At 41.1% G+C, this 7,340-nt stretch overlaps 1 long non-coding RNA gene across 1 annotated transcript in view; it reads left to right on the top strand.

Moving 5' to 3' along the window:
* LOC137435631 (uncharacterized) overlaps window positions 1-4,979 on the top strand; it is a 38,489-nt gene extending 33,510 nt beyond the window's left edge. Inside the window, exon 3 of the long non-coding RNA XR_013624444.1 lies at window positions 4,231-4,979. This is a non-coding gene — a long non-coding RNA (uncharacterized LOC137435631). The remainder of the gene's footprint in view (window positions 1-4,230) is intronic.
* The last annotated feature ends 2,361 nt before the right edge of the window (window positions 4,980-7,340 follow it).

Here is a 7,340-nt window from a genome sequence, read left to right on the forward strand (position 1 = left end):
AGTCACTAAGTTTGGAACATTACAATTAATTAATTATCCCGTCCTCCCTGGTTTTGCAATTACGTGTGTGTGTGTGTATCTGTGTGTATGTGTGTGTGTGTGTGCCATAGATTGTCGTTCAAATCCCGTGTACTGTAAGCCCTCGACCTTACACTTTTAACAACAACAACAACAACAACAGCGTCACGGGCTATATATTTCCGGTTCCCCCCATTACCCATAATCATTACGGTTTTCAAGATGGTTGCTGGAGATGTGTGTGTTAATTATTATGCTTGTTGCATTATTATGCTTGTTGCATTACTAGTACCCGACTGCAAAGCCGCAATGAGCCGGCGAAGCCAAAGCCTCTTGCCACTATTTTACCCATCACTATGGCATCAGTAGGTTAGGTAGTTGGTAGTAGGTAGGTGTAGTAGGTACCGTACCTGGTAAGACTTGGTAAAAGAGAAGAGCAGACAGTCCTCCCCAATACCTACATACAATAAATGTCACAAGAAGCTTAAGGAAGTAACTATACGATGTGCTAGGTTAAGGCCTATTTTAAGAAATTTTAACTACTGGGCTTAACATACGTTTTCACAGTATGTGTGTCGTCTTCTAACTTCAGTCGCTGTCAGGGCTGGTTCTCTCCGGGCACTGCGGCTTCCTCCACCAGAAGAAGTTAGCTTGCAGTAAGATCAGTGCCGACAGATCAGACGATAGCGCCGTTTCAACGGCAATGTGTGACTGTCGTTAATCAAACCGAGCTTTCTTTCTTTATGTAAACCGCTTATACCGTATTTCTGGCCCTGAAAAACTATCCCCGACGGCCACGAGATTTCTAAAAAATAATTCTTCGTCATTTGTACAATATTTGACGCCGTTTTCAGCGTCCGAAACGCGTAATAAGCTTTTAAAAAATATTTTTTCAAATGTTCGAATCTCATTGGTTCCGGTGTTTGGTGACGATTTTCGTTGAAGATAATGAGGTTGGTCTTAACGTATTTTAATTACAAATTAGAGGTGCATTAGATTGTGAATCAAAGAAAGACGGGTGAAACAAACTCCTATTGAACTTTTTCGCAATTGTTTTATGCAAACTTCCGCATCCGGTCGATGGTGGCCTCCATTGCGTGATTTGGTTTTAGAAATATTTTTTCAAATGCTCGAATCTCATTGGTTCCGGTGTTTGGTGACGCTTTTCGTTGAAGATAACCAGGCCCGTGCGGGCCGAGGTTGGTCTTAAAGTATTTTAATAATAAATTAGAGGTGCATAAGATTGTGAATCAAACAAAGACGGGTGAAAGAAACTCCTATTGAACGTTTTTCAATTTGTTATGCATACTTCCGCATCCGCAAGATGGCGGCCTCCATTGCGCTTCGGAATTCTCAAGCCAAGGCATAATCTGGTTTTCCACATAATACGTACGCGTTTATTGACAACACCGGCTTCGCCGGCTACTAGTACCGACTGCAAAGCCGCAATGAGCCGGCGAAGCCAAAGCCTCTTGCCACTATTTTTACCCATCACTATGGCATCAGTAGGTTAGGTAGTTGGTAGTAGGTAGGTGTAGTAGGTACCGTACCTGGTAAGACTTGGTAAAAGAGAAGAGCAGACAGTCCTCAAAAAAACATGACCCATCACCAGGGACATCTACTGCAGCATATTCCCAAAAAGAAGACAATGGTGTCACATCCGATGGCTTTACTTGGTGCAACGTAAAAACCTCTCTCAAGTTACCACGGACTGTTGTCGAATCATGTTTCAGTGATGATAGCACTGGTGGAGGTTGTACCATTTTTCCTTTCATTTCGGTTCTTGTTCTTTCTCCGTAACAGACAACAGTGCCCAAAGCAATGACGATTTAGCTTAGGAAATTTGAGCATATGATGAGAACTATTTCGAGCAGTATATGCTTACGTGTGATTCGGTTGTTTTGCACCAACCTCGTTCCCGGCGTCGCAGACGTGTCGAGGGCGCTGGTAAGATGTCCTGTGTCGAGGGCGCTGATTGGCTGATTCGGTTCTCCGACGGCCACGAGATTTCTAAAAAATAATTCTTCGTCAATGTGAGAATATTTGACGCCGTTTTCACCCTCTGAAATGCGTAATAAGCTTGTAAAAAAATATTTTTTCAAATGCTCGAATCTCATTGGTTCTGGTCTTTGATGACGATTTTCGTTGAAGATAACGAGGTTGGTCTTAACGTATTTTAATTACTAATGAGAGGTTTCATTCGATTATGAATCAAAGAACGACGGGTGAAACAAACTCCTATTGAACTTTTTCGCAATTGTTTTATGCAAACTTCCGCATCCGGTCGATGGCTGTCTCCAGCACTCCATCCAGTGAGTGATTTCATTTTAGAAATATTTTTGCAAATGCTCGACTCTCATTGGGTCCGGTGTTTGGTGACACATTTTGTTGAAGATAACCAGGCCCGTGCGGGCCGATGTTGGTCTTAAATTATTTTATTAATACATCGGAGGTGCATAAGATTGTGAATCAAACGACGATGGGTGAAAGAAACTCCTAATGAACGTTTTAAATTTGTTATGCATACTTCCGCCTCCGCAAGATGGCTGCGCCCACTGCGCTTCGGATTCTCGAGCCAAGGCATAATCAGGTTTTCAACATAATACGTACTCGTTTATTGACAACACCGGCTTCGCCGGCTACTAGTACCAACTGCAAAGCCGCAATGAGCCGGCGAAGCCAAAGCCTCTTGCCACTATTTTACCCATCACTATGGCATCAGTAGGTTAGGTAGTTGGTAGTAGGTAGGTGTAGTAGGTACCGTACCTGGTAAGACTTGGTAAAAGAGAAGAGCAGACAGTCCTCAAAAAAACATGACCCATCACCAGGGACATCTACTGCAGCATATTCCCAAAAAGAAGACAATGGTGTCACATCCGATGGCTTTACTTGGTGCAACGTAAAAACCTCTCTCAAGTTACCACGGACTGTTGTCGAATCATGTTTCAGTGATGATAGCACTGGTGGAGGTTGTACCATTTTTCCTTTCATTTCGGTTCTTGTTCTTTCTCCGTAACAGACAACAGTGCCCAAAGCAATGACGATTTAGCTTAGGAAATTTGAGTATATGATGAGAACTATTTCGAGCAGCATATGCTTACGCGTGATTCGGTTGTTTTGCACCAACCTCGTTCCCGGCGTCGCAGACGTGTCGAGGGCGCTGGTAAGATGTCCTGTATCGAGGGCGCTGATTGGCTGATTCGGTTCTCCGACGGCCACGAGATTTCTAAAAAATAATTCTTCGTCAATGATAGAATATTTGACGCCGTTTTCACCGTCCGAAACGCGTAATAAGCTTGTAAAATTTTTTTTTTCAAATGCTCGAATCTCATTGGTTCTAGTGTTCGATGACGATTTTCGTTGAAGATAACGAGGTTTGTCTTAACGTATTTTAATTACTAATTAGAGGTTTCATTATATTGTGAATCAAAGAACGACGGGTGAAACAAACTCCTATTGAACTTTTTCGCAATTGTTTTATGCAAACTTCCGCATCCGGTCGATGGTGCCCACGCACCCCACCATTGAGCGCTTTCATTTTAGAAATATTTTTGCAAATGCTCGACTCTCATTGGGTCCGGTGTTTGGTGACGCGTTTTGTTGAAGATAACCAGGCCCGTGCGGGCCGATGTTGGTCTTAAATTCTTTTATTAATACATCGGATGTGCATAAGATTGTGAATCAAACGACGACGGGTGAAAGAAACTCCTAATGAACGTTTTAAATTTGTTATGCATACTTCCGCCTCCGCAAGATGGCTGCGGCCACTGCGCTTTGGATTCTCGAGCCAAGGCATAATCAGGTTTTCAACATAATACGTACGTACTCGTTTATTGACAACACCGGCTTCGCCGGCTATTATGCTTTTTGCATTATTATGCTTGTTGCATTATTATGCTTGTTGCATTATTATGCTTGTTGCATTATTATGCTTGTTGCATTATTATGCTTGTTGCATTCTTATGCTTGTTGCATTATTATGCTTGTTGCATTATTATGCTTGTTGCATTATTATTCTTGTTGCATTATTATGCTTGTTGCATTATTATGCTTGTTGCATTATTATGCTTGTTGCATTATTATGCTTGTTGCATTATTATGCTTGTTGCATTATTATGCTTGTTGCATTATTATGCTTGTTGCATTATTATGCTTGTTGCATTATTATGCTTGTCAAATGCGGTGGACCTATCTTTACATGTGTTGTTGCAGGTTGTTCAGTTCTTGCTGAGTAAAACCGACTTGAATGATTTCAATCGAGTCGAGCCTCTTCTATACTCCCTACGGCTTATTACAATTTACTGGGGATGGCAATTTCGAAACTTCGAAACGTTTCGAGATATTTTTTAACAATGCTGGCTCAACATTGACATCTACTGGCAGAATCTGCCATTGCAGCCATTAACTAGATGGTATTCATCGAATACTTACCCTACGCATTCAACTTGTTGCGAGCCAACTCTTCTGTTTTTTAACATTTTTTTTCTTTGATCCAATATGGCTGCCAGACCACGTGAGTGATGACATCATAAATGTATGTTCTCTAATATAATTGTTCCATAGATCACGCCCAATACATTTCAAACTGATCAGACTAAGTGTCGTCCCTGTCGAATTATGACATCATAATTATGGCACCAATGATGTCATCGTTAACACCTATTCCCCATATGGAATTCTTTACAAAGAGCCTTGTTTCAATTTTTTCCATGTAGCGGTTTTGGAGATATAGAGGTGCAACATTTTTCGGTTTTTCCAAGATGATGCCTGTACCACATGACCTATGACGTCATGATTGTAATGAAATTGTATCTAAGTTGAACCCAGGTGTTATGCTCTCTCCAACCACTGAGAGGCGTCTATAAGAACTCGGACGGCCATCGCTCCTGATCATTCCTGTGACATTTAATCTGTAACACGTAGACTCGAATGGTGCGTATATTTAGATGATCTAGGCTTGCTTGCACTGATTGATAATTGCTGAACTTCTCCTTGATTATACTAGGGCATGCCCGTACTATATATATGCCCGTACTATATATCTATCTAAAATTATATCCCCCCCCTCTATTTACATGAAATGGTTTGGTTCATTCGCAACGCCAAAGCGAACGGCGAACGGCTTGCGAGTACAGTGACAATCCCCCCCCTCTATTTACATGAATGGTTTGGTCCATTCGCAACGACCACAGAACCCCCCCCCCCTCTATTTACATGCAATGGTTTGGTCCAAAGCGAACGGCTTCCGGAGTTTGGTAAAGCAATCGCCATCGCGTGCACAAACGCGCAGGAAAGCGAATGAATCGCAAATTCGTTTTTATTAGTTTTAAAACTTTATTAAAACATAGTTTAACGCCAACATAGTTTGCAAATGTGAAATAAATGAATACGCTCTCAAATGTGCCATCCGAGGCAGAGTGTGTCCGCCACGTTCGGCACACGCGATCGTTCGCTGCTCTCTGATTGGTTGAATCGTTTTTTGGACATAGCTCGGTAAGTAATTGTCCGATTAATATGAAACCTTGAAAAGGCACATCCTCGGGTCCCCAGCAATATACCTGGCAAGTTAAAAGTATATCGGACCCGTGGTTGTCGAGAAACAGCGGTCACAGACAGACAAACGTACAAACGTACAAACGTACAGAGATTACTGGAATTATAGATAGATAATCCTGATATATTGCATGATCGTATTTTTACAGGATGTTGCCAGAGATCGAATTGCCATTAAACCTATTATTGGGACAATGTTGTGGATTTGACTTTCATAACAATGATTATCATTAAAATATTCTACATGAGGCGCTCCTATGGTCAAAATTTCGTTCCCATCAGACCAACAGTTGCTGAGAAAAAAAAATTCACAATGATCGGATAAGTATTGTTCTTGTCGAATTATGACATCATAACAAAGGCACCGATGACATCACCATCAACATATCTTATTCCCCACAGTGAGTACTTGACAATGAGCCATGTTTCAATTTTTTCCATTAAGTGCTTTGGGAGATATAGAGGTGTAAGGTTTTTCCAATACGGCGTCCATACCACATGACCTATGACGTCATAACTATGAATAAAAAAAATTCTACAGGCAGAGGTGCTTCTATGGTAAACTTTCGTGTCAATCGGACCAACGGTTACCGAGAAAATGCATTTTTAAAATGCAGACATGTACGGCACACGGTACACGTACGGCACACGTACGCAACTGAATGCTTAACTCCGATTTTCGCTTTGCGAGCGCAGGGTAATTACCTCCGCCACCAAAGGTGGATGGAGGTTATGTTTTCACCCCTGTCTGTCCGTTTGTGAACAAAATATCTCAAAAAGTTGTGGACGGATTCGAACGAAAGTTGGCAGAGAGGTAGTGCATGTGACGAGGACGAAACGATTAGATTTTGGTGAAGATCCGGATTCGGATCCGGCTACTAGAATTTTTAAAGTGATTCTTCACCATTGGGAGATAGGGTCAAAAATGATACATAGCAGGATATCTCAAAGTTGTGGACGGATTTGGACGAAACTTGGTGGACACGTTGTGTGTGTGACAATGACTATTCAATTCGATTTTGTTGAAGATCTGAATTTTGGATTCGGATATGAGAATTATTTAATTTTTTCAGTGATTCTTCACCATTGGGAGATGGGGCCAAAAACGATATATGGCAGGATATCTCAAAAAGTTATGGATGGATTTGGACGAAACCTGTTGGACAGGTTGTGTGTGTGACGATGAAGAATCGATTCAATTTTGGTGAAGATCCGGATCCAGCTAGTATAAATTTTTAAGTGATTCTTCACCATTGAGTGATACGGCCAACCAGGCGGAGGTTTGATCTCTACTGAGTGCCGTTCTAGTTATACATGTGTTGAAGTGAATCTAAGACATACTTCTAGTGAAGTATGTTCAGATAAGTGAGACTATGAACCACTACCAAATACATATACACAAGTACAACAGTCTATCATGCAGCATATGGCAATATAGTTCTTGAATGCCATGATGGTGATGGTCCTATGCTTATGTACTATTAATTCTTGTGATTTGATGTGTCTGTGTTGAAATGTTGTGGCCATTTGTGGGCAAGACAAATTCCTTCCCTGGCAATAAAGGTTTTCATTCATTGAGAATGAACATATTGTGTATATATTATTACTTCTTGTTTTTATGCTTTTTATATTCCCTAATTGTTGAGCATGTGCATGCAGCAAACGATAAGTCAAAATCCTTCTGTGTGTAAATGTACTTGGCTCTTAAAATTATTCTGATTCTGACTAGTTCTTATTGCATAAAGACTCGTATTCAGAAACGATGCTTT

Source organism: Myxine glutinosa, chromosome 9 (assembly GCF_964187855.1).
Source record: "Myxine glutinosa chromosome 9, kmMyxGlut1.1, whole genome shotgun sequence".
In the NCBI taxonomy this organism is placed as follows: Eukaryota; Metazoa; Chordata; class Myxini; order Myxiniformes; family Myxinidae; genus Myxine; species Myxine glutinosa.